The 26906-nt window shown below is 40.3% G+C and overlaps 1 long non-coding RNA gene across 1 annotated transcript in view; it reads left to right on the top strand.

Moving 5' to 3' along the window:
- Positions 1-4526: 4526 nt before the first annotated feature.
- Positions 4527-26906, top strand: part of LOC132540253 (uncharacterized) — a 32712-nt gene continuing 10332 nt past the window's right edge. Inside the window, exon 1 of the long non-coding RNA XR_009551459.1 lies at positions 4527-4627. This is a non-coding gene — a long non-coding RNA (uncharacterized LOC132540253). The remainder of the gene's footprint in view (positions 4628-26906) is intronic.

Here is a 26906-nt window from a genome sequence, read left to right as displayed (position 1 = left end):
TCTTCTTCTTTTAAATATATAGAGAGAAAGGTAGAGAGGCAGAAACTGAAGGAGGCCACAACACTGAAGTGCCATTGGATGTTTGAATCCGAGTCACACACAGGACAGAAGGTACAGTATCCGCAAGAGCTGTTACATCAGCCTGGGAAGTGAGCTCACCTAGGAGAGGGGCCTCTTTGCTATTTACATGACCCAGGTTTAGCCCTGCTCCCACTACATATGGGGGGGGGGGCTTCAGTGCTGTGGTATAACATTCTCTCTTTCCTTCTGTTTCTCTGGGCTGACCTTTTCAGATATTGAAAGGTAGGGACAGAGAGACAGAGGGAATACCTTTCAATATCTGAAAAAGTCAGCTCAGAGTGGTAAAGCCACACCCCCCCACCCCCAACACCACCACCAAAACAAAGGTTCCAAATGAATTAGCCTCCCAGAGATAAAAAGCAGATGAGTGGGATTCAAATTCCTGCTGAGTTAAATCCTGAGCCCATGCTTCTCACCTCACACTATGGCTCAACTCCAAGGTTTCTGCAAAGATCCATCTTTCAGAATTCCCACAGCACCTACACAGACCTACAAGGCAAGGGAAGGAGGTATTTTTTTTATTATTACTTTTTCTTAAAGCCTTTCTGTGAATCACTGTTACCTTCTTTTATGCAGCTCAACCATGCAAACTAAAACAGCAAAGTGTGCCTAGTGGTCCTGGTTTTCTTTGCCCCAGTAGTCTGTGATTGGCAGCTCTGAATCCAAATTTCCAACCAGAGGGAAAACGGTTCTCCTTTGCCTCTGAGTCCAAATGGTTCTCACAAACAAAACTGCTCATTTTAAATTATATACACACACACACACACACACACACACACACACACACACACACACACACACACACACATATATATATATATATATATATATATATATATATATATATATATATATGGTTATCTGAGGCTAGTGCAAAGAGGTAACTTCCCCCCAACCATTTCCGTTCACAAATACTCAGTAGGTAGTCTATGAAACTTCTCATGCATAAATTTAAACACCAACTTTCAATCAGCATTCTGTGCACTACTACAGGTTGGATTTGTTGTTGTTGTTTTGTTTTTTGTTTTCTCATTTCTTCAACTTAGGAGACCGATATCTCCATCCACTTGTACATCTATCAGTCATCCAAATGACCTTACAAACATGATTACCAAGAACCAGACCCATGACCACACTAGCTATGCTCACACATAGAGACAGATACCTGCGTAGCATCAGGGAATGTTGACTCAGCCTCTAGCACATGCCAGGTGGCAAGCCAATTGCTGCAAAAGTGTCTGTTGCCAGTTAAAATCTAACCCGGGATGGCTAATCATCCAAAAAGCTGTGTCATTTCTTAGGCTGCTGCTTAAAAAAAAAAAAATCCTGATACTTAGAAAGACCATTGGGCATCGCCCCCAGCTATTTTATTCTCAAACTCTTACTGAAAAATTAGCTCAAAAGGCTGGTATCTCTCTAAATTATTACCACATGCTGCTGAGAGAAACCATTCAGAGAATAAGCCAGGGGTTTAGCGAAGGGTTTGGATTCAGAGATAACAGACCCACCTCCCATTTCACTTAAAAAAATTTTTTTTATTAGTTCAGAATCTATTATCTGCCAGGGCCCTTGATATTAGAGTTGTATGTTAATGGCTTGCCCAAAATCTGGTGGCTGAGCTATCACTATCACTGCTGAATTATTTGCTTCATGTTTTCTGGAAGATAGCTTAAAGACAGGGCACTGACCCCTGAGAAGAAGCTGGTATCTGAGGACTGACACCAAATACCTGTATGACTATAAACAAACTACTTAGCTTCTCTTAGCCTCAATTTTAGTATTGTAATAGTCAGCTCACAAAAGTAAGGATGAAAGTGAAGCAATCCCCAGAGCCTGGTATACAGGGAGTAAATAATAGCTCATTTAGATATTTGTCACATCCTTAAGGAAAGTACATCTTCCAGGGACTTCCAAGAACCCTCCCGCCATATTTGAAAGCCCACATGAAGGGTTTCTGAACTAGTCACTGGTATGGAAATCCCCTTTCCTTCTTTCCTTGCCACTAAAGTCAATCATCTGCATGTGAGACTAAGTCATTACTTCAGTAGCACACGCGCTCATGCATTCACTAATCCCCGCTCACTTTCAGAATGTGAAACATTTTCCCATTCGTTAGCTCATCTCATCTGCACAACAGCCCCAAGAGAACACAAGTCAGTGCTCTTATCCTCTGACAGATGAACAAGCAGAGGGTTAGAGAGGTTAAGTGGCTACTCCAAGGTCACGCTTCTAGATTCAGGTCTGTGACTCTGACTTCCACCCATGAGCTTTCTATTAAACCAAGCAACTGTGGGGTTTTTGCTACATGCAGAGGGCAGACAATGGTTTTTCTGCAAGAAATAAAACCAGGAAGGGAAAAGCTGATGGAAAGTAAGCAAGTGAGTCAGACCTCTTCGTCCTCACCTTCAGTCTTTGTTGTCTGTCCGTCTCTGCCCTACACTCCTTTCTCAGCTTTTGATCAGTTAGATTCACCTTGTGGTTCAAAGGGACATTCAAACCAAGGCTTTTCCATGAAGTCTTTGGCCAACTACCCCCTCTGTCTCTTCAACTGTGTTCCACTACCTTTTTCTCTACATACTATGTGTGAGGGGAAGGAAACAGTGAAATGTGGGGCCAGGGAAGGCAGCACTGAGCAGACTACATGAAAGACTGCAAAGGGATGGGGCAGAGAACTTCTTGGATATGGGCTGAAGAGCACCAGTCAGCACAGACTGCAAACACTAGGATTCTGAGCTGGAGTATGCCTGGTGTGTTGGAGGAAGAATGAGGAGGCTGATGCAGCTAGAATATAGTGAAAGAGGATGAACAGTAGGAGAGGAGGGGAGAGAGAAGAGGAGAGTACATTGTGTGCATGCTGTAGGGCATTGGAATATGACTATGAAATGACCACAGACATTTCAGAAAACCCAAACTGTTTTTTACTCTGGGCAAGATGGAAGATCGCTGATGTATTTGCCAGGGTCAGCATTTTATCTTTACAGAATCCCTCTGACTAATCTGTTGAGACGGGCAAGGTAGCCATATAGAGACGATTTGGCAGCTATTATAATAAGCCTGGAGAGAAATGTTGGTGGCTTGGATTGGAAAAGGGTGAGATGTGTTTGAACTCTAAGTTTTGTTAAGGCAGAGACAACAGCATTACTGGTAGTTTGGAGGTGGGTTAGGAGAAACAAGAGTCAAGCAGAGCTCCAATTGCTTTGACCTGAGCAACTGTAACAAATCAGATTATTATTTATCAAAAACGGACAGGCTGTAGGTGAATCATAAAGGTCTAGGGGCACATCAAGAATTGTAGCTTTGATGTGTTCAGTGAGGGAAGCCAAATAGACAAAAGACAGATGGTGGAGAAGGTCACTGGATTTCTGAGCCTGGAGTTCCAGAGGGAAATCCAAACTGGAGCTAGAAATTAGGAGTTGAAAAGGCTGAGTTGCTATTAAATCTGTAAACTTAAGTGACACACCCTCCTCCAACAGACACACACATACACACAACACTCATAGGAACAGGAGAGGGTCAGTGACTTAATTTGGGGCCACTCATTAGTCCGGAGTTTGGGAGAGGAGGAGATGACATTAGCTGAGGTGAGAGGGAGTAACAGTCAGGTGATAAGGAGGAAACTCTAGATTATTGTTTCTGAAAAATTCTAACTAAACTTGTTTGCCCTCTCCAACTCACAGCTTGTGTCTCCCTGATGGAGGCTAACGAGGCATCGTTAGTGTGAGAAGCACATCACTTCTCCACTTTCCCAAGTGCTTAGTGCTTCAGCTAAAACCCTACTGGTTGTCTTACAACAGAATCACAAACCATCAAGTATAGGGAGCCAAGAAGTCATCTGGCTCCATAAGTCCCCAGTTGTATTCACTGGAGCAAGGCAAAAGGTTCTGTTCTTTCACCATTGGGAAACCTCTCTGCAAAATAAGCTGTGATCCTTTTCCTAGAAGGGCTTTACTAAAACAATTGCATCCTGGCGGTCAAAGGCCTCACTCTCACTCCTTCTAAGAATTGTTTGTGATTTTCGTTACACCACAGGCATTTCTGAAAACTCCAAGTGCTTGAATCTAGTCAGGAACATCCACAGGGACAGGGGTGGGGCAGCAAAGGAGGAACACGTTGTACTCTGAAAATTTTGGCCTTGTTTCAGAGCGATTGGAGAAGGCAACACTACATCAGCACATTCCTTCCTCTTGAGTCTAACAGGAGGCCCTAAATCCTAGACAGGATCCTAGAGAGCATCCCCTCCAGTCACCTCTTAGAAAGATGAAAAACTAGGAATAATAGCAGGGTCCTAGAATTACATTCAAAGATATTTAACATAAGACTTAAAGCCAGACCTTAACTTGGAAACATTCTACTCAGATTCAGATTTAACTAAAGGCTATTAACATTTTTTACGTGCCTAGAAACATGCCCGGCACTTGTGATGTGTTATCATTCACAATCATCACCACAACCTCTATGGCTGATACTGTTATCTTTCTTTTACAGATGAGAACTCAGATGCTTAGACCGGAAAGTGATGAGTCCAGGGGGGTTGTGGCTGCCCATTGTAAGTGCAGGATGCCCCCCCATCTGTCTGAACAGCGTGTGCTCACTTCAGCACACACACACACACACACACACACAAACACACACCTTCCTCTCAGCAGAGATGGCCTCATAAGTTTATCAACTCTATGGTACAAGCCATTGTCCACCATGTCAGGCCTCTTCAGCTTGATCTGATAGCGTGTAACACAGCTGTGAATCCCTAAGTGTGCACTTGAACCAAACTGCCTGGGTTTGGATCCTGATTCTGCCCCTTGGTAATTACGCCACCTTGGGTCATGTAACTTTCCTGAGCCTCAGTTTGCTCATCAAACATTGAAAACAGTGATGTGCTTGTAGCCAAAGTTGTTGGGACTAAGTAATACTGTGTGTGTAAATCCCTTAGCACAGTGGCTGATGTGCACAGCATCTGTCAACAAAAGTTAAATGTCATAGTCAAGGGCTGTTATTTTAAAAGCCCTGAGCTGTTTAGGGACATGCCATCCAATGCCTCAAAATCCTCTTCTAGGGCACAATCAATACCAAGCACAATCAATACCAAATGCAGATTTGGCACTTCTCTTAGACAGTTCAGCAAAAGTCTCTGTGCCAGTCAGGTTTCAAGTAGGAAAGAGAACCACCACAGGTGATATGTAATGAAGGATTTCTTAAAATTAGATCTTACACCACTAGGAAAAGTCAAAGATACATAGTGACAAAACCCCTTTGAAGGCCCAGTGAAACAGTATTGGTCATTAATAGGCATGAATGTGTATAGAAAAGAACCTACTGGGAAGAAAATCATCAAAGTGTTCATAGTGGATATTTCTGAGTGATGAGATAGTTTTATTTTTGGATACAAGATACAGACAGAAAGAAGAGAGGGAGGAAGAGAGATAAAGGGGGACAAACCACAGAACCAAAGCTTCTTTCAGTACAATGAGGGCTGGACCGAAACCTGGGTCACACATGGAAAAGCTTTGCAAGTGAGCTATTTCACCTTCCCTTTTTTTTTTCTTAATTGATTTCTAATTCTGTACATGAAACAGGTATCTGGGTCAGAAATTGTTGAATTGTTAATGTTTATTTATTTATTTATTTACTTACTTACTTATTCTGCCAGCAGGGTTATTGCTAGGGCTCTGTGCCATCAGCATGAATTCACCACTCCTGGTGGCCATTTTTTCCCTGTTTCTTTCTCTTTCTCATTCATTCATTCATTCATTCATTCATTCATTCATTCATTCTTTTATTGGATAGGACAGAGAAAATTTGAGAAGGAAGGATGGGGGCGGGGAGATAGAAAGAAAAACACCTATAGACCTGCTTCACTGGTCGTGGAGCTTCCCTCCTGGAGGTGAGGAGAAGGTGTTCAATCCCAGATCCTTGAGCATGATAACATGTACTTTCAACTGCGTACACCAACACCTGGCCCCTGTGTATTTCTTCTTTTATCTCATATTTGTTTCTTTAAAGAAAAATCTTAGTATTTTGGAAGCAATTATTATAATACTAGTCACGAGGAAGAGACCAGGTGGGAGAAGTCAGGATGTCCTAGGAGAGGAAGCCGCCAGAGGACAGTCATTTAGTGTAAATCGATAAACGGAGTGTAGATTTTACTAGCTGAATTGTAAGAGATATGAACAGAAGGCATGATCTTATCCAGTTAAGTGCTTAAAGAGAGAAATAGCCAGAGTGGTTCTGCTATGGAACAGGCTCTCCTCACTGGTGTCTGCCTGGACAGGAGTTCAAGTCCACCTCAGGAACTGCCTGGATTTCACATTCCCTGTGAGTCTCTTCCTTCTTTCTAAAGGCCTCCGATTTAAAAGGTTTTCTGTAAGGTGTGTGCACTTTTTTCCAGAGCCTAGAGTCGTTGCTAGAACAAGAGATTTGAGGGTATGATAGATGTTACCAGTGAGACCCCCTAAACACTGCAGTAAAGAGGAGCTGGGCCTTCTGTCCTCTGTCATCCTGACAACATGGTGAGAGATAAAACCATGACAAGAAGCTTGACAATCTTTTGGTTAAGCATGTTCAAACCAAAATTTGATATTCCAGATAGAATCAGAAGATGCCAGGTCCAGAAGCGGCAAAGATTACATGGAGTCCAAACTCCTCACTTAGAACTAGAACGATGATATTGTGCTTATTCAAAAGACTCTAAAGCCTGAGGCTTCAAGGTCTCAGGTCTAATTCCCAGTTCCACCATAAGCCAAAGATGAGCAGTGCTCCGATAAAAAAAAAATTATAAAAATAAATTAAAATCAAACTCCTCACTTGAAAATAGGAACACTGAAATCCACAGTCAGATAAGTTGGTACATAGAACCTGAAGAGAAGCAGAAATGTGCCCCTCCCTGATCTTACTTTTGGCTCTGATCTCAACAAGGTCTCTCCATGGCTCATTTTAATATGCTGATGCAGATAATGGCTGAGAAAGGAGAACAGGTCTCTTATTATTCACCCTACCTAGTAGGAGCTAGAAAATTTTTCCCACAGGTAGACATACTAAGTTGATGAGCTTTCTTCAAGACCCTGGGCAGTCCATAGCAGCAGTTCCAACCTCTGATGAGCCTCAGGTCTCCCCAGCATCACAGAGATAGTCCAGGCAGAGACCAAATAGACCAGACCTGCCTAGCAAAAGCTCTGGCAGTGCCAACCAGATTAATGTATGCTCTGTGTATCATGTCTCTTACTGATAACAGCTATGTGTCTGTCTACAATGGGTTCCTGATTCACAACAGAAATCTCACAACTAGTTTTTCCCCCCAGAAAACCTGCATATAACAGCCACTCAGTTAAGTAACAGGCTAGGCAAACTGAAATGAGTATGGTTTGGACGGGATTTTATTGTTAACTTTAACAGAAATTGTAGGCCAGTAGGTGTTTAAAGAAGTATTTTAAAAAATGATCTTTTCCCTTGATACAGAGATACTGAAAAGAAAAAGAAAAGAAAGAATACAACTTCTTGAGAGTTGTTTTTTATTAGTCCTTGTAGTAACTTCATAGACTCAATTCAAGAGTCTGAAGACTTAATCTAAGAAATCATTGTGTGGGAAAAGGCAGTAAAATATAGGGAAAAAGAAAAACACACACACAAAAAAACAACCTGAATCTAAAATTGAAAAGTGACTTTGTTTGGTAATTCTATTTACCAGGTACATAGTGCTGTGAAAGACATTTATTTTCTGGTCTTGTTTTCTTCATGAAAAGCTGTAATAATATTTACATTTGTCCTTCTAAACCTCGCTGAAGGTCAACAGAGTATTTATAAAGACACTTAGATATTATAATTTTCATTAATTATAGTTTTACTATTGATTCTTTATAGTATTAGATCTCTCCTCAAAATACACTTGCTTTTAGTTATCAAATGTTTGTGCTAATGAATGAACTGATAAAAGAAAATAGAGTAAAAGGAAAAGCCATTCTTTTCCTGGAAATCTCTGTTGTTTAATCTTCTTGGAGCAAAAAAACAGAAAACCAAAATCTTATCCACATTGTAGGGAAGAGAACCCAGGCTTCACTTTGATGTCACCACTTACCCAAATGGCTGGTATCACTTCCCCTCTTTTGTAATCAACAGATTCAAAGTCCTTGTGTTTGGATTTCTTTTCTGACTATGATGTTAAGTGTTTAAACTCCTTGGTGAGCAAGTACCATAACCCAATCAACCAAAAGGATGACAGAGGAAGCAGAATTAAGACAAAAAGAAAGAGATATAATTATAGTGTTTGTAAGGAGGATGGCTATTGAGATTTAAGTTTTCACTTAGAGCCAAGTAGTTTTCTTGAAACAGAAGAGATCACAGCGGCACCAGACAGGAGCAGGCAAGACTAGAAGCATGAGTCCTTCTCTTCAGTCATGATGTTACCATCTGTGGTTCTTAACAGAGAACACTAGAGCAAGTCAGGCCACAACACCCCAACCTGCATTAACAAGCATGAACCTGGCCTTTCAGATACAATCCTCCTAGGGATGGGCCTCTCTCCCCTGTCCTGGGTTCTGCCTGAAGCCAGGGTGAGTCCTGTAAAGATTCCAAACCATTCTTGATCCACATAGACTAAGCTGTCACATCTACCAGTGTTCAATCCAACCAAAGAGGCAACACAGAGTGAAAAGCAAAAATCAGAAATGAGGGGGGTATAGGGTCTTCAAAGGGGTGAAGACAGGGCAAGAAATCCTTGTAGCAGCTTCTTTACTGTGCCATTCTGTAACTCCTGAGTCACTCTCCACACCCCAGTTTAAACCGAGACCCAACCAGATGTGGATGGATGATGTACACATTGTCTCTCCTATGAACATGGGCATTTGACATGGTGTTTTCCTTGCTGCATTTCAGTTTTCTGCACACTTCCTTGCAAGTGGTCAGTCTGCATTTGGATCAAGGAAAGATCAGCCTGGCATAAGATAAAGCCTGCGATCACTAGCCAGTGTGGAATCAGTGCATGAGTGATTAAACTGATCCATTGATTAATACAGGATCAGTTGGGAAATAGCTGGGAAATAGAACATTTGAAGGAAGTGCAACCCTTTAACATCTGAGTTAGAACAGACACTGTGCCAAGTGAAACAGGAGTATATTAATTATAGAGCAACACTTTGGACACTGAACTAGGCATAAACCAAGACAGGATCAGAGATTCTGAGAAGATCCAGGGAGAAGTAGGCAGATAAAAAATTGTCAGGCCTGACAGCGAACACTTTAACAAGGTCATATTGTCCCTTCCTGTTTTCCAAGTCCAGGTTTGAGCATGTCAAACCTTACTAAAATTTCTTTACAGTGCTGCCATGCATGTGTAATAGGAATTCATTAATCCAAAACATCATAGCTCAAAATCTTGAAATATTGGTGTATTTGATACTAAAAAACTCAATCAGCCCATATGTAGATTTGACTTTTTCTCTTCCTAAGCTGGGTTGAAAAGTAAATTTCCTTTTTTATAAATATAAAAAACATCATATACATGCCCAGAGTTATTCTGATGAAAATGGGTAGAATCATCAAATTATGAAAACGTTGAGTTCAGAGGACTTTAGACTTTATTCTATATCTGAATTGCCAACACAATACCCTTAATGAAATGCTCACTGATTTCTTGCTATTCCTCTCCAGGTCTAGAAACTTCTTGCTTCCTGAGGTAGTTAGTCATGTGATTGGTCATATTCAGAAATTAATTAGCTTCTATATTGTATTAATTATAGGAAGGAATTAGTCCCAGCAAGGTAGCACTTCCAAAGAGATTTAGGGCAGTGTAGAGTTGGTAACCTCAGTAGATGTTAACAGGTCCGTGATCACAGACTATACCACAGTTCTTGATCCAGATATAAGCCAAGACAAAGTTAGATGCTGCTCGTCGTGTCCATCTTTTTCCAGCACTGGAAAAAAGACTTACAAATGACATCTTAGATGTTGATGATAAGGCTTGTGTGGAAATCTTTCCTTGGTCACAGGGAAAGCAAGTTGTTCTGATCTACTTTGATTTTAGCTCTTAGCAAATCATGTGAATTCATACTTCCCCAATACAAAATGGATAGTTTCTCTCCCCATCTTAGTCATTTATACAGGGTTTTGTCCCTGTTTTGAACCTATACCTGTCAGAAAGTTACAGATTTATTTCTTATTACAAGTTTAGAACAGAAATATTCCCAGAAAAAGTTTTACCAGACCTCATCTTAAAACAAAAACCCAAGGAAATAATTGATTCAAGAGCTCTTCCCTCTTTTTATTAGTTATTTAATAATCATCAACAAGATTGTGGGATAAGAGGGGTACAGTTCCATACAATTCTCACCACCAGAGTTCTGTATCCCATCCCCTCCTTTGTAAAGTTCCCTATTTTTTATCCTTCTGGGAATATGAACTAAAGATCTCTATGGGGTGCAGAAGGAGGAAAATCTGGCCTCTGTAATTGCTTCTCTGCTGCACATGGGCATTGAAAGAGCCCATTTGAGAGGAAGTCAGAACTATGCCACAAGTCTCCCAACTCCTGGCCAAGTACTCTACTATTTTCTACAAAATGTTGAGTATGTTCAGAGTTTGATGGTCTCTCTATTACAGGAAGAGCTCTTTGAAATTCATATGGCAGTTGCTGATATGGACTAAATTTAAGATATTTCCCTGAAATTCCTAGGCTATTTCAACTTAGAGTCATATCATCAGTCAATGTGGGCAATATCCCTCCAATTATTGGTGTGTTCTTCCTACTTAATGCATCTTATAGAAATCAGGACAAAGTAAGCCTCTAGGGGCTGGGTGGTGGCACACCTGGTTGAGCGACATGTTACAGTGCGAAACTACCCGGGTTCAAGTCCCTGGCCCCCACCTGCAGGGGGAAGGCTTTGCGAGTGGTGCAGCAGGGCTGCAGGTGTCTCTCTGTCTGTCTCCTCCTTCCCTCTCAATTTCTGGCTGTTTCTAACCAATAAATAAATATAATAATAATTTTTTAAAAAGTAAGCCCTTTAAAATCAGAGCATTTTACAGTAAAGCCTAGTTCAGCATCTGGTTACAAATTCCTTGTATACTTTAGATTTTTTTCCTGAATGTATTCCTTTTAAAAACAGGCATTCTGATGTTTTAAATTGAAAAACAATATATAAATTAAGCCAACATTTACTTTAATGTTAAAATATCTCCTTTCTAGTTTAAAAATTAGTAAGGGATCTTGGTTGGTGCAATGCCTGGCAAAGATAATTATAAAATTTTATCAGAGTCATTTTAAGAGACTTTAAAAAATTTGGGGTGAGAGTTCACAAATATGGAACATCATTATCAGAAGAACTCATGGAGTTCTTCTACAGAGGAGAATTAATTATAGGATACTTTAGAGAGGACAGATTTAGAATGATGGGAACATTATCATCTCATGAATGAAACTGTTATAAGATGCAAGATATCTGATTTCTACTTCTATTTCATATGCAAGAGATGTATCTGTCCTTTCTTTCCTTTTTCAAACTCATGGGTTTTTTTTTTTGGGGGGGGGGGCATTTTTTTTCTAGTTTAGATTTGCAAGCAACTGGAATCAATGGCAAGAACACAGTAAGAAGAGAGCTTCATCAAACTCAGACATTGTTCTGAGCCCTTTACACTATTAACTATTTTGTTCTCTTAGCACCTTGGTGAAAGAAGACTTTTTTAATCATTTTGTAGGGTAGGGGGGTTAATAGTTTGCAGTACAGGGGCTGATACATGGGTACAATTTCTCATCTCCCCATGATAGGCGTCTTCAGAATACCCTCATCCCCAACTTGATTCACCCCTACCATCATGCACCAGTACCCCAAAGTCTGCCCCAACTCCACCCTCCACTCTTTCTCCAGAGTCTTTTATTTGTTGCAATATACCAAACACAGCTCCAGTTTTACTTTGTGTCTCTCCTTTCTGTTTTTTCTTAAGTGGAAGACTTTTTTTTTTTTTTTTTACTTCTGTAGCAGAGCTAGAATATGAGGGGACTTCTCTCAGAGTGAAGCAGTGACTTGAAGCAACTGGACTCTGCTACCGCAAGGTTGCTTTCCCTCTCAGGAGCCCTGGCCAGTGAGCAGGCCTCCACATCATAGACGGTAATTGAAATAGCAAGAGTGAAGTCTTACCACACATGTGGTTTAGTGTTTGAACAGGGTCTTCGTGGTTTCTGCCACCTCACTGCCACCATCTTCCTTATGAGACAGAGCTTCCTATTTTGATGGGTGAGTCATCTGGTTATTCTTTATGCTCTTTAGCTGAATTTCCTTTTCAGGAAAAGACCTTTCCATGTTCATCATTACCTTACTTGTTATATTTTAAGGCTCTATTGGTCATCCCCTGAGCTTGAGTTATGTGTCTCTTCTTAGATATGAAAAACGTTACTCAGTCTCCATCTTGCCAAAATGAAAATACTCAAAGACAAGGGCTCATGACTGGCTTACTCTTTATCCCAATAACAACACCTCAACATGTATCAGTCTTTCAATCGATATTTTAAAAAGGAGTGGTGGGGCCTGGTGGTGGTGCACCTGGTTGATCGCACATGTTAATAATAAAAAAAAAAAGAAAGAAAGAAAAAGAAAAAAAAAGAGGTGGTGATGAATAAATGTTGAAAGAATGGAAGACTCCTTATTTAAGGCTAGAGTCAAAAGTCCTCCAACATCTCTTCAGTCTTTAACTCAGCAACATTTCATGAAGTAGCCACTGTCTGAAGGGAAATGGAAAGTTTAGTGATAGGAAGGAAAAAATAGGACTGAAAACTCATACTTTCTTCATTAACTCATTTGTCCATACACTTGGTTAACTGCAGTCATTGAGCACTTTCTGTGCTAAGAACATCCAATAAGTGGAGACATGAATAGATGAATCTATGAATAGTCATAGATTTAGATTTGAAATCCTCGGTTTCCAGTAGACCTCAGTTTTTTGTATCTGCATATATGGACAGCTTTATGAATTTGTTTAGGCCACCATTTGCTCATATGAAAAATGAGATAAATACCGGCATCTACATTCTTAGCTAGCTGTGGGGGCTAAAGGTGATCTGACGTATTTAGTGCTCAGTAAATCTTAGTCATTGCTTTTTATCGTTTGCTTAGTGAGACAAAGAGGAAATAAACATATTCCTTGCTCTCAAGGAACTGACAAAAATGCAGGAAAATATAAATTACTAGACTATGAATTACAAATAAAAATGACAAAAACACTTAGATTAAGTAGAGTAATTTACAACAGGAAAAGTCAGCGTTTTCCTGCTTGGAGGAGGTTGCGTTGAAGTAGTTTTGATTCTATAGACATGTAGGATAAAGACATTCTAGGAAGTGGAACCAGTCCAACAAACTGAGGTTAAAGAACAAGTCTATATTCTGAGTTCCTGAGTCATGAGACAGTTAGTTTGACAGGAGATTGATAGGTATTAAAGAGATAGAGTGAGCTAATCCTAAAGAAGGTTAGAAATATCTTGGAGAGTACCTTGATTGAAAACCAGGCAAGGAGTTTGGGTTTGAGTTTGATTCTATATAAACTGAATGATTACCTGTGTAAATATTAAATAGCGTAGGAGCCAGAACAGAGCCCTGGGGGAGGCCACTTGAGACAAGTCTCCATCTGATTTAATATTTACATCAATGACCTCCCAGAAACTTCTTCAAGGAAGTTCATCTACGCCGATGACATCTGCTGTGCAACTCAGGCATCCAAGTTCGACATCCTCGAAGAAACACTCACGAAAGACATGTCTCTGATATCTGATTACTGTAAAAAATGGCGACTAATCCCTAGCACTGCAAAAACGGTATCATCTGTTTTCCATCTACACCATGCCTCGGCCTCGCGTGAGCTTAATGTGCAGCTTGGCGATATGAGAATCCGGCATGAAGCCCAGCCAGTCTATCTTGGCGTTACTCTCGATCGCACTCTGTCATTTCACAAACATCTCATAAAAACTGCAGCAAAGGTGGGCGCGAGGAATCACATCATTGCAAGACTGGCCAGCTCCTCATGGGGCGCGAGCGCTTCCACACTACGATCATCATCTCTGGCATTATGCTATTCCACTGCAGAATACTGTGCCCCAGGATGGTTCCGTAGCCCCCATGTCCACTTGGTCGATTCCAAATTATATTCCTCCATGAGGATAATTTCTGGAACCATCCATTCCACCCTGGTTCCATGGCTGCCAGTTCTTAGCATCATCGCCCCGCCAGATATTCGTCGGGATGCGGCATCATCTAAGTTCATTTCCTGTGTCTATTCTCGACCGGACCTGCCAATATACACGGATATCTTCGCCCACCCTGTCCAACGCTTGACGTCTCGTCACCCAATCTGGTCCCCTACGCCTACACTGAACTTCTCTGTTCCAGACTCTTGGAAACAGAGTTGGCAGTCAGCTGAGGTCAAGAACAAACACCTCATCACAGACCCCTGCAAGCGTCAACCCGGCTTTGACCTAGCACGTTATGATTGGGCCCTCCTCAATCGCTAATGAACAGGCCATGGCCGGTGCGCCGCTATGTTCCATCGCTGGGGAGCCAGAGACGACCCGAACTGCCCCTGTGGCTACAGACAGACTATGACCCACATAGTCAACGACTGCCACCTCTCCAGATTCAAAGGAGGTCTCGAAACTTTACATCAGGCTCAACCGGACGCTGTTGACTGGCTACGGAAGAAGGGCAAACGCTAGAAGAAGAAGAATTACCTGTGGATTTATATACATCTTTCTCTTTTCTTTGTGCATAGGACTAGTAAGCTGTGTTCCACTCTTCTGGGTATGGAGTTTTTTCTTCACATTGGGGAAGTGCAATCATCTCCCAATGTGCTTAGCTAGTCCATCCTGTCACCTGGGTCACTCAGTAGCCCCATGAAATAGGCCGCACCAGGAGATGAAGAAACACATTGATAAGTAAGATCACCTTCTGTGGGAAAAGCTGATATTGGATGGACTGAGAGGCGATTTTTATGGAGCCTTATTCTAAGACTTTCTGTTTTTGAGGCGGGGGCATATGGAGATACTGCACAGAGAAGTCAAGTTTGCTTTCAGAATGGCATTCAGGAGAAAAGAAATGGTGATGCATAGACCTCCAGATGGGGCTTGCATTTGCTGCTCTTGACCCATTTTGTTTCTGTGTTAGGCAAAATGGAGTCATCTATAGGTATTGTCCAGTTCTCCTGATTTGGCCTAGTGAGTTTCTCTACTCTGTCTGGCCTTATCCCAGGTTTCTTAAAGGGTTTCAAATGAAATTGCTATTGACTGAACTCTTGGGTTATTTATAACGGAAATCTAGCCCTATTCCTCCTTTCCTCCACAGAAGAGTTGGGCTCCAAATCAGAACCTTGGGGAATCAAAGGTCCATTTTGCTTTATTTAGATCTTAATAGATTGACTTTTTTTTTTTTTTTTTTGGCCAAGAGCTCAAAGTTCTACTGAAGATTGAAATATCCAATGACCCAACATCTTGACCAACTTAAGAAACTCACCTACTTTTGCACCAAGTGTTAGTCTCAAATTTCTTGGAGCTAGACATTCTTCTACTCCTTTACTTAAACAGCTGTATAAAAAGGAGATTTATATAAGAATAAGCTTTTGCACATACCCCCGAGGCAATTTATTTAAAACACACACACACACACACACACACACACACACTCACTTACATGCCGATACTTTAAATGTATTTATCTGACACTGATCCAGAAACTTGGATGCCCAGGAGCGGCTCTGTGACTGTGTGTTCTGTATTCTGTAGGCTTGAACACTTCCTGTTGCACATAGTTAAGTGCCTAATAATTTTCTGGTTAATGAATCAGTGAACATTCCTCTATCTGTCTATGTAAGGAAGAGAGATCTGCCAACCATGATCAGTAACAGTGGTTTTCTTCAGTTTACATTTTCTTATGCTCTTCTGCTTGCTTACCATTGCCCCCCATCTCTTCCATTCACACATGCATTCACTAGTTACCTGTCAACATCTTTCCTGTGTTCTTTTATATTGAATACATTGATTGCAAACTACTCAAGACTTCTGAACAGTTTTACTTTGACAAGATTGTTATAAAGTAATATTAGATATTCTATGTACACTCTAAAAACTTTTTTTCACTTAATAGCTGTGTGATCTTAGTCAGGTTAATTAGATACTTTACACTTCAGTTTATTCACCCCAAAATGGAGATAACCATAGTGCCTACCTCTTGACAATTAAATAAGAAAGTGGACTTAGCCTAATCTCTGGCACACAGCAGGTGTTCAACAAATGTTTAAGATGATGACAGCAATTATTTTTTGGTCTAAGTGAAGGATTGGCATGATAATATATATGCATTTCAAACTATAAGTCAACTTGTTCCATATAAAAAGTCAATAATGTAGTTCAATTATTCATGAACTTATTATATATAGACTATCCATTTAATCAAAGTATTTGAGAAAGCATACAATAAAACTGTGTAAACAATAGTATCATTAACATTTGGATCAAGAAAAGCATGAGTCATTTATTGAAACCAAACAGTTATATAGTCCTTTACAGACTGGCTGGTGCTTTTTCAAAATTTAGCCTAATCCTTCACTTTCACAATTCTGCTATAAAGATATTATTTCTTATCCTGTCTTAAGGGAAGTAAGTGACATGTCCTAGTTCTCACTTAATATGTGGCTAGGGAACTCAGAAATATTGAGAAGTCCAATATCACAATGCTCTCCCTGTACCCCCATCCCAGTGGAAGATCTAGGAGTCAGTTACCTTTCAGTATTCACTTAAACCACTGAGTCCCCTTTGAAAGGTCAGATTTGTGCTGAAGAGGCAATAAGGCACTAATGACATCTGACACCAGATCTGATATAAATCCAAGCCCTACTACTATCTAGCTTTATGACCTGTGACAGGTAAAGCAGCTCTTTGAGCTTCAATTGGGTTACCTGTTAGATAGGAAATAAAACACCTCACCAATTGTGTGTGTGTGTGTGTGTGTGTAGAAGAAATGAAATATTCCTTACTATGGGGACACGTGCTATTTGGCTACATACAACTTTGATTTTGACTTTGATGGCCCTGAAGGCTTGAGGGTCTTGATTGACAGAAGGTTTGACCTAGAAAGAAGGCACGTAAACACTACAACAATAAAACAAGGGCAACAAAAGGGAATAAGTAAATATAACAAAAACATAAAAAATATTAAAAAGACATGTAAAGGATGACAGGGGGAGGTCCAAAGTGAGTAAAGCCAAAGGGAAAATTTATGAAAACAAGAGTGTGTGACTGCCCAATGGTTAGAGGGAAAATGGAAGGAGAAAAAGGAAATCTGCATCTAAGACATTTTATTTTATTTTTTAATTTTATTTATTTATTCCCTTTTGTTGCCCTTGTTGTTTTATTGTTGTAGTTATCGTTGTTGGATAGGACAGAGAGAAATGGAGAGAGGGAGTGGAAGACAGAGAGGAGGAGAAAAAGATAGACACCTGCAGACCTGCTTCACCACCTATGAAGCGACTCCCCTGCAGGTGGGGAGCCGGGGTTCGAACCGGGATCCTTATGCCGGTCCTTGTGCTTTGCGCCACCTGCGCTTAACCCGCTGCACTACAGCCCAACTCCCAACATTTTATTTTTAAATCAGTCCTATAACTATTGTCAGATGCTTCACCTTTCTGGGCTTCATTTACTATCTGGAGATAAGTGGATACAGATAACCTGATCTCTAAGGCTCTTTCCACTTGTTTTATTGTTTACTCTCTCATGAATTCCAGGGAACTAAGGTTTGACTGAAGGAAGAAAGCATGGAAAGTTTGAACTCAGAAGTTGTGGATGTATGTTTTTGTTCCTAAATGCTAATTGATTTGAAATACTTAGATATTTATATTAATATGTTGTGTCTGAATAGTCATTCATACCCCTCAGTTATAGTCTAATCTTTGGGAAGTAAAGATTCACCTAGAATCCATCTAGAATCCATATAGAATTATTCACCTAGAATCCATCCACAGGCTATATATTTTTTCCAAACAGAAAAAAATTATCATCTAAGTCAAACAAGGGTTAGGCCCACTAGTCATTATGCTGATTCTTAGCCATATCCAAGATAAGAAAAAAACATATTGGGTCAAATGATATTTGACTTGACTATCACTTTAATGATCATGCTAGGTCCAGCTACCGGTGAAAATGTCTCAGCAGTGACAGTTAAATCAAAGATGCAATAGAAAAAAAGAGAAAGGAGCAAAAGGAAGAAAGAAGGAGGGAATGGTATGAAGGGGGAAAAATGAATACGTGAGGGAAAAAGGAACTAATACTTGGGTGGCAACTCACAAAAATTTACAAAACATCCTGACGAACTCATATTCCATCTTCATTTTCATAATCGCTGTTAATGATTACACTTTTACAGACGAGGTAACTAAAGTCCTGAGAGCAGGAAGGACTTCCAAGTGCCTTGTGAATTTATTTCATTCCAGGTTTTTTTTTTTAAGTCCCCTTTTGTGTTATGTGTCCTGAGATATGTGATGTCTGTGTGTTTGCATGGTCTACCTCATTATTTTATGTGACCCTAAGGACAAAAGTTACTCTCAACATTATTTTACTCAGAAAATCTAGGGTTTAACACCTTGCATACAGTGGATATGCTCAGTAGGTGTGTTACTGGATGAATAAACAAATCTGAAAACATGGCATCTAAAATCAACTGTTTGGGACTGGATTTCTTTTATATGACAGGACATAAGTAAGACCGTTTATCTAGACATGCCCACTCCACTCAGCTTTTTAGGACTCAGCTCCAGGATGCAAGTCATGACATGCAGTCACTTGCTGAGTCCTTTGTATGGAGCCCTAGATACTTCCAGAAATTCTTCATGCATTGAGGTGGTCAAGCAGGAATTGCCCATGACTCACATTTTGCATGAGAAAAGATAGTGTTTTCAAAGGTCAGTGGCTCATTTGGTCTCACACCTTGTGGAGTCCAAGTGGTGAGAATTTGAAATCTTCACTGAGACTCTGGACCTGGTTTCTGGCACTTTTTCTTTGTGTGTATCTGTGACTATTCCCAGCCTCTCAACTTGCTCAGCAGGATCATTGCCTGCCTAAGCCCAAGTCATCTGATAATGTTAACACTCTTAGAATCAAGGTGACATGAAGACCTTCCTATCAAAAGAAAGCTCCTCTCACTAGTATAATTACTCAGGGATAGCATATTACATATCAGCATTGTCTGTAAACTTGCTTATGAAAAAAGGACACTTCTTCACTGCTGGTAGAAGTGCAAAAATGGTCCAACTTTTGTGGAAAGCAATCTGGAGACTTATTGTGACATTAGGAATGGAATTACCCTATGACCCACCAATCCTTCTCCTGGGAATTTACCCAAAGGAGATAGAAACACCTAACTGAAGAGATTTGCATATACCGATGTTCATAGTAGCACAGTTTGTAATCACCAGAAACTGGAAGCAACCCAGATGTCCAACATCAGATAAGTGACTAAAAAAATTGTGGTATCTATACATGATGGAATACTACTCAGCTGTTAAAATGATGAGGTTGTCATCCTTTGCATCCTCTTGGATGAAACTTGAGGACATCATGTTGAGTGAGATAAGTCAAAAAGAAATGAATGAATATCAAATTATCTCACTTACTAGTGGAACTTAATAAAGTAGTGACAGGGAGGAGAACACAAAATGAAATATAGACAGGACATGGTATATTGCATCAAAGCAAAGGACTCTGGGGAGAGAGGGGGAGGGAAGAGAGAAAGAAAACTGTGGGGCCTATTGCCTAACGAACTTGTATGCATATGTCAATGATTGAATTGTAAAGCATTAATCCCCTCAGTAAAAGAGAAAGTGAGAGAGAAGAAGGAGGAGGAGGAGGAGGAGGGGAGGAAGAGGAACAAGAGGGGAATATTTGATCATTTGCACATACACATAGCTTCCTTAGAAATGACACTAGGAGAGTTGATGGGATAAGATGTTAAACCTCCTTAACAACTTACTCTTAGTGGATTGCTCACATTGCTCTTCTATGGTGCCCCCAAATGTGCCCTGCTTGGTGATGATATCAGAGAGATTGTTGATTTTTTTTTTTTGATAGCCTAGGAAAAAAATAATTTTTTTCCTAATTTAAATTTTCCTTCAGAGAGGGTATATGTTATTCAGTAAAATAAAATAGGCAGTATATAGAGTAGCTCACTCACTTTAAATAATCATTTGTAAACATGTATTAGAAGCTGGATACACACTTCTAAGCTCTGAGTTATGAGGGTGAACTAGAACTGACAAAAATGTCTGACTTCAGTGCTTCTGCTCTAAATGAGAAGATATAGAACAGAGGGGCCTGGGGGATTAGTTCACCTGGTAGAATGCATACTTCACTTTGCACAAAGACCCTGGTTCAAGCTCCCAGCCACCACAGGGGAGCACCTACACAGGGGAAACTTCACAAGTGGTGGAATAGTGTTGTGGGGTCTCTCTTTGTCTCAGTGTCTTTTTCTCCTCCTTCATTTCTATCTCTCACCCTCTATTGAAAAAAAAATTCTGCCAGGAGAGGTGGAATCATGCCATTATACTGGTGCAGAGACTTAACAATAACTCAGGTTAAAAAAAAAAAAAAAAGGACAGTGGCACACTCAATTGAGCACACTGACTGCCAAGTGCAAGGACTCATGGTAAAGCCCCCATCTGATGCTTCAGAGGCCACAAAGCAGGTCTGCAGGTGTTTATCTTGCTCTCTCCTTCTCTGTCTACCTTCTCCTCTCAATTTCTCTCTGTCCTCGCAAATAAAATAGGAAGAAAAAAAATTAAAGAAAGAAAAAATGGCTGCCAGGAGCAGTGGATTTGTAATGCCCCAGTAACAACCTTGGTGGTAGTAATAAGAAAGATGAAAGAAAGAAAGAAGGAAAGAAAAAAAGAAAGAAAGGAAGGGAAAAGGGGGAGAAAGAAAGGAATAAATAAATAAAGGAAGGAAGAAAGGAAAAGAAAAAATACTGATAAATAGGACATCAAGATCTGACTAGGAACTATGCCAGTGGCTGTTTAATGTGATGCAGTGAATACATTAGAGGAAGGGAAACAAAGACAGGTGGAGGAGATACTGTTCAGGATAGTGTTGGTATTTAGTGTAGATGAAAGTTGAGCCAAGATCTGCAGGACCATCTGTGGGAAGAATGTTCCCTATGAAAGGGACATGGGCTGAAAAGGTCTTGTGGTGGGAGTATGTTAGGGAGTCAGGGGGAACAGCCTGGAGGCTAGCAAGACTGGAGCAGCGCTCCTGAGGTCTCAGCTTAGGAACAGAAGGCCTGGCCTGCAAGGCAGCAGGAGAGCCTATTGGGACTGGACAGGACTATGGCTGACTCTGAATTAGACAGAACACTTTACAAAGAATTTCAGGGGGTCTCTCTTAAGTGTTAAATGGGCCATCCTGGCTGTTATGTGGTGGTGGTGGAGGGGTCAGAATCTGTGTGGGCAGAGAATGGAGGCATGTGCTGTAAGTAGACAAGAGACAGAATAATAGGATATTTTAAGAAAATAAGTCTAAAATATTGTAGTCTAATCCATAATTATCTACATTTTTGGCCCCAAATCTTTGGGTCTTTTTTTTTTTTTTTTTTTTTTAATATAACTTGCCTTTAAAGGCTTGCACTGTGGGAGAAAGTTTAGGAAAATTTAAATTCACTTATGAAGTTATGTGATGATTCCTCTACTGCCCTAGACAAATGCAGATCAATATATAATCAGCAAGTAAATATTACATATAAATATATAAAAATAAGCATTTTTCTTTCCAAATGTGGAAAACAAGGTAGCACTCTCCTTTATTTTTTTTCTTTATTGGGGGATTAATGTTTTACAATCGACAGTAAATACAATAGTTTGTACATGCATAACATTTCCCAGTTTTCCACACAACAATACAACTCCCACTAGGTCCTCCATAATCATGTTCCAGGACCTGAACCCTTTCTGTTTCCACCCCAGAGTCTTTTACTTTGGTGCAATATACCAACTTCATTCCAAGTTCTGTTTAGTGTTTTCTCCTCTGATCTTGTATTTCAGTTCCTGCCTGTGATTGAGATCATCCCATATTCATCCTTCTGTTTCTGACTTATTTCACTTAGCGCCATTTCTTCAAGGTCCATCCAAGATGTGCTGAAAATGACAAAATCACCATTTTTAATAGCCGAATAGTATTCTATTGTGTGTATATACACCACACCTTTCTCAGCCACTCATCTGTGGTTGGACACCTGCATTGCTTCCAGGTTTTGGCTATTACAAATTGTGCTGCTATGAACGTAGATATACACAAATCTTTTGGGATGGTTGTGTTTGGTTCTTTAGGATATATCCCCAGGAGAAGAATTGCAGGGTCATAGGCTAGGTCCATTTCTAGCCTTCTGAGAGTTCTCCAGATTGCTCTCCACAGGGGTTGGACTAATTTACATTCCCACTAGCAGTGCAGGAGGGTTCCTTTGTCCCCACAACCTCTCCAGCTTTGATGCTATCTTTTCTGATGTATGACATTCTCACAGGTGTGAAGTAGTATCTCATTGTTGAGTTTATTTGCATTTCTCTGACAATGGATGACTTGAAACATTTTTTCATGTTTGTCAGCTTTTTGGATCTCTTCTGCAGTGAATGTTCTCTCTATGTCCTCTTCCCATTTTGGGATGCATTCTACTTTTGTTTTTGTTGTTCTATGATTTGAATAATTAATAGGGTGTGAGCTATCTAATTCAGCCAATTGTTGTAGTTTTAAAAAATGCAAAGAATTTTCTAAGGTTGAAATTCACACACACACATTTTTTTCTTTCCTACCAAGTTTATCACTGGATCGGCATGTCTGTATGTTGAATTCACTCCTCCAGGGAGCCTTTTATTTTCCTCTGATAGAAATAGAGTGAAACAGATAGAGAAAAAGAGGGAGACAGTTGTAGCTCTGCTGCAGTACAAAACTTCCCTACTGCTGGTGGAGACCAGGGACTTAAACCTTAGTCCTTGCACATGGTAATGTGTACATTCTACTGGACTTGCCAGCACCCAAACTAGAAACACATACATTGTTATCTTTTTTTTTTTTTTAACTATTTATTTAACGAGAGAGATACTGGGAGAGAATCAGAGACTAGAGCACTGCTCAGCTCTGGCTTATGGTGGTGCTGTAGACTGAACCTGGAATCTCAGAACTTCAGGAATGAAAGTCTTTTGCATAATCATTATGCTCCTCCCCCACAACCCCCCACCCTACATTGTTATCTTTGCACAGGAAAGGAGCATTGGCTGTTAGGTATGTGCGAGACCCCACTGTGCAGATGACCAAAGCTGAGATTCCACAGGGAGACAAACTGCTTAAGTCACACAAACGTTACAAAGTGTAAGTCAGAGCCTGGGTGTAAATCCAGTAGTTGGCTTCACAAAAGGTTATATATATAATTGCTGATATATTAGAGAGGTTAAGAACATCTGTGGCTTCTCATATGAAGAACTCGAGTCTTGAGCTCGAGAGAAAGTTCACTGGGTAAGATACCTGCTTTGTCATACTTGAGTTAGTTGCAAACCCCAACACCATATGGAAGATGCAGGAGGAAGCTCAGGTCCTGTCCTGTCTCTTCCTCTTTCTGTTTGAATGAAACACAGCCTGGAGCAGGACAAATTGTTTCTGTGTAGTCTTCACAACCCCTTCCCTCCACGCACACATATTCACAAAGAAGGAGGAGGAGAAACTTAGTCTGTTTCTTCAATACCTAAGAAGAGCTGACTCTCCCCCCTCCCCCCCCCCACATGCATATATGCACCCCTTCTCCCCCCATACACACACAGTCCTGACTGCAGAGGGGCTCTGATCTCTCAATTTCATGTTCTCTCCTCACACACACCCCACACCCCCCTGCCCCAGGAGAATTCTAGTTCACTGGGCAACTAAGACAACTCTGCCTAGTTGGCTTTTGTCCTTTGCTCTGTGGAAAGGATAAAGCTGGGCAGGAAGTACCTGAGTGCTCTGAGTTCAGAAAACTCCCAAATGGCAAGGTAGTATTTATTCATGGGGAAAAAGGAGAGAGAGAGAGAGAGAGAGAGAGGCATTTTGAAGCCTTGGAATTTCGGTCTGTGGCTATTTTCATGACTTTCTATTTATTCCCATTTACTTTCAGAGGAAAGAACATAATGTGAATCTGAATGTCTAAGATGCATTCGAATTTTTGTATTGGGTTCATGGTGACACAACTCTGAAGAAGTTTTGGAAACAAGAGCTAGCTAACAGGCACTGGCATGCTAGTTCTAGCTGCAGAACTCAGTAGCTCAGTTACAACAAAGCAATTTCCCTTTAGGCCTTCACAACTTTCCTTCCCTTCACAAGTTTCACCTGTGAATTTGAGCGATGAGGCAACTAGGACTTAGCTTCTAGAGGCCCCAGGAACCCAAGAGCTTATTTCCAAGACAGGGTCATGCACATACCGGGCTTTTCTTCACAAGCTGAGGCCTGTGGACTCCTCTTTACCTGACCAGCTCAGTAGCTTCCTCATATTCTTAACTCCATGGCTCCCAGTCAGTGTATTAAATGTTTACTGAGAGTATCTCTCATACTCACTGCTGTCCTGAGGCATTAGGGAAGCTTCAAAGTCAATAAATAAATAAGATGTTTCCCTGAAGGAAAACTGATTGGAAGAGAAACTTGTGCATTAGTGAGAAGGTCACACTAAAGACTATTTAAAAAATATTTTATTTTATTTATTTATTTATTCCCTTTTGTTGCCCTTGTTGTTTTATTGTTGTAGTTATTATTGTTGTTGTCGTCGTTGTTGGATAGGACAGAGAGAAATGGAGAGAGGGAGGGGAAGACAGAGAGGAGGAGAGAAAGATAGACACCTGCAGACCTGCTTCACCGCCTGTGAAGCAACTCCCCTGCAGGTGGGGAGCCAGGGTTCGAACTGGGATCCTTATGCCAGTCCTTGTGCTTTGCGCCACCTGCGCTTAACCGGCTGCGCTACAGCCTGACTCCCCACTAAAGACTTTTTTTTTGAAGGAGTGAAGTTTTAGTTTCTTTATGTACCTTTTATAATTCAAAATAAGCCCAGGAACACTGTTTAGGAGAGCACTTAGAGGAATGCTTTAGTTAATCCACCCAAATGCTTTGAAATGAACTAAGAGGTTTCATTGTAAATGGGGAGGATCAAGGCACTCAAAACAAGAAAAAAAATATTTTTAAAACATATTTGAAACATTTTTGTCATAGTTTTATAATATTAATTTTTTCCATAACATGCAAAAAATAAATAAAAGCCTTGAGATTTTCAGATGGATCACATTTTCAGAATGACAGAAATCTAAAGTCTGAATGAAAAGTATAGTCACTTTGCCTGAAAGGCTCTGCTGCTTATTTTTCCTTTTCAAAATTTGCACTATCTTCAAAGATTGAATTCAAGTGTTCTTTCATTCACAACAACAGAAATTTTTTCCTTTCTATTTTATTTGATAGGACAGGGGAAAATTGAGAGAGGAGGGTGAGATAGAGAAGTAGAAAGACCTGTAGACCTCTTTGCCACTCCTGAAATGCTCCTTACAGGTGGAGAGCAGAGGGCTCAAATCCGGGTTATTGTGTATGGTAATGTGTACACTCAACCGAGTGCTCCATGGCCAGCCTTCCCAATAATTTCTTTTCTTTAAGTGCTTTAGTTGACTCTTTGCCTTAGAAAATTCATGTTCTCTATCTTGTCTGATGGTAAATCAACTATTTAACATTTTCCTTCCTAAAACAGATTCCCTAGAGCAGAGTTACAAGGCACATTTTTAAGTAGCAGGGTTTTGGATGATATTACAGTCATGGTTTGACTATCATTCTATGATGGATGACTTCATTTACTTACAAGTAGAGAACCAAAATAATAATGCTGAAGCAAGTTAGAATACCATCCATAAGGATACTAGAATGAGTAAACTAGCTCTAAAATAATTGGAAGATAGAGTCCTCCGATCTTGTTCTACTATCTCTAGAGTATCTGCAGATATCTTCATGGTTTAAGACAGATTTTTCAATATATGTTTCCCAAATCACTGAAATTCAGAAAGTACCCAGTAAAAGTATTTTACTTTGTCTTAAGGTATAACTGGACAGTTGGGAGCATGACTTATTCTGATATCCCACTACAAACTTCATCATACCATCCCACCTCTGAGAGCGAGAGAGAGAGAGACAGAGGCAAAGAGAAAGAGTGAGAGAAAAGTAGAAAGAGAGAAAGGGAGGGAGAGAGAAAGAGAGGCAGAAAGAGAGAGAGAGAGAGAGAAAGAGAGAGAGAGAGAGAGAGAGAGAAAGCATGAGAGAGACAGAGATCTAACTGTGTACATTTCCCCCCAGAGCCATGTTGAGTCAGCCATATTGGTAGCTTGAAAGAGCCATGAGAGAATGAAGTCCATAAAACTTGAAAAATAGGACAATTCAGATTTTTTAAATGATTATTTTTATCTTCTAAGTGTTTGAATGCTTAAAAAATTGTTTATTTTTGCAGAACAGAGAGAAATCAAGAGGAGAGTAGGAGCTAGAAAGGAAGAGAGAAATAGACAGCTGCAACATTGCTTCATCCCTTGTGAATCTTCCTTCTTCTGGTTGAGATGACTGATTATCAAACATTTACCTATAATCTGCTTCACTCAGATGTAGGAGAGAATGGAAACACAGTTTCATTTTTTTCTTTTTTTAATAATTTGTTTTCTTCTTTTTTCTTGTATTTATTTATTTTCCCTTCTGCTGCCCCTTTTTTATTGTTGTTGTAGTTATTATTGTTGTTATTGATATCATCATTGTTAGATAGGACAGAGAGAAATGGACAGAGGAGGGAAAGACAGAGGGGGAG

The sequence above is a fragment of the Erinaceus europaeus genome, chromosome 9 (assembly GCF_950295315.1).
Source record: "Erinaceus europaeus chromosome 9, mEriEur2.1, whole genome shotgun sequence".
Lineage (NCBI taxonomy): Eukaryota > Metazoa > Chordata > Mammalia > Eulipotyphla > Erinaceidae > Erinaceus > Erinaceus europaeus.
Note: the sequence above shows the minus strand (reverse complement) of the source record. Positions and strands in the feature narration are given on the sequence as shown.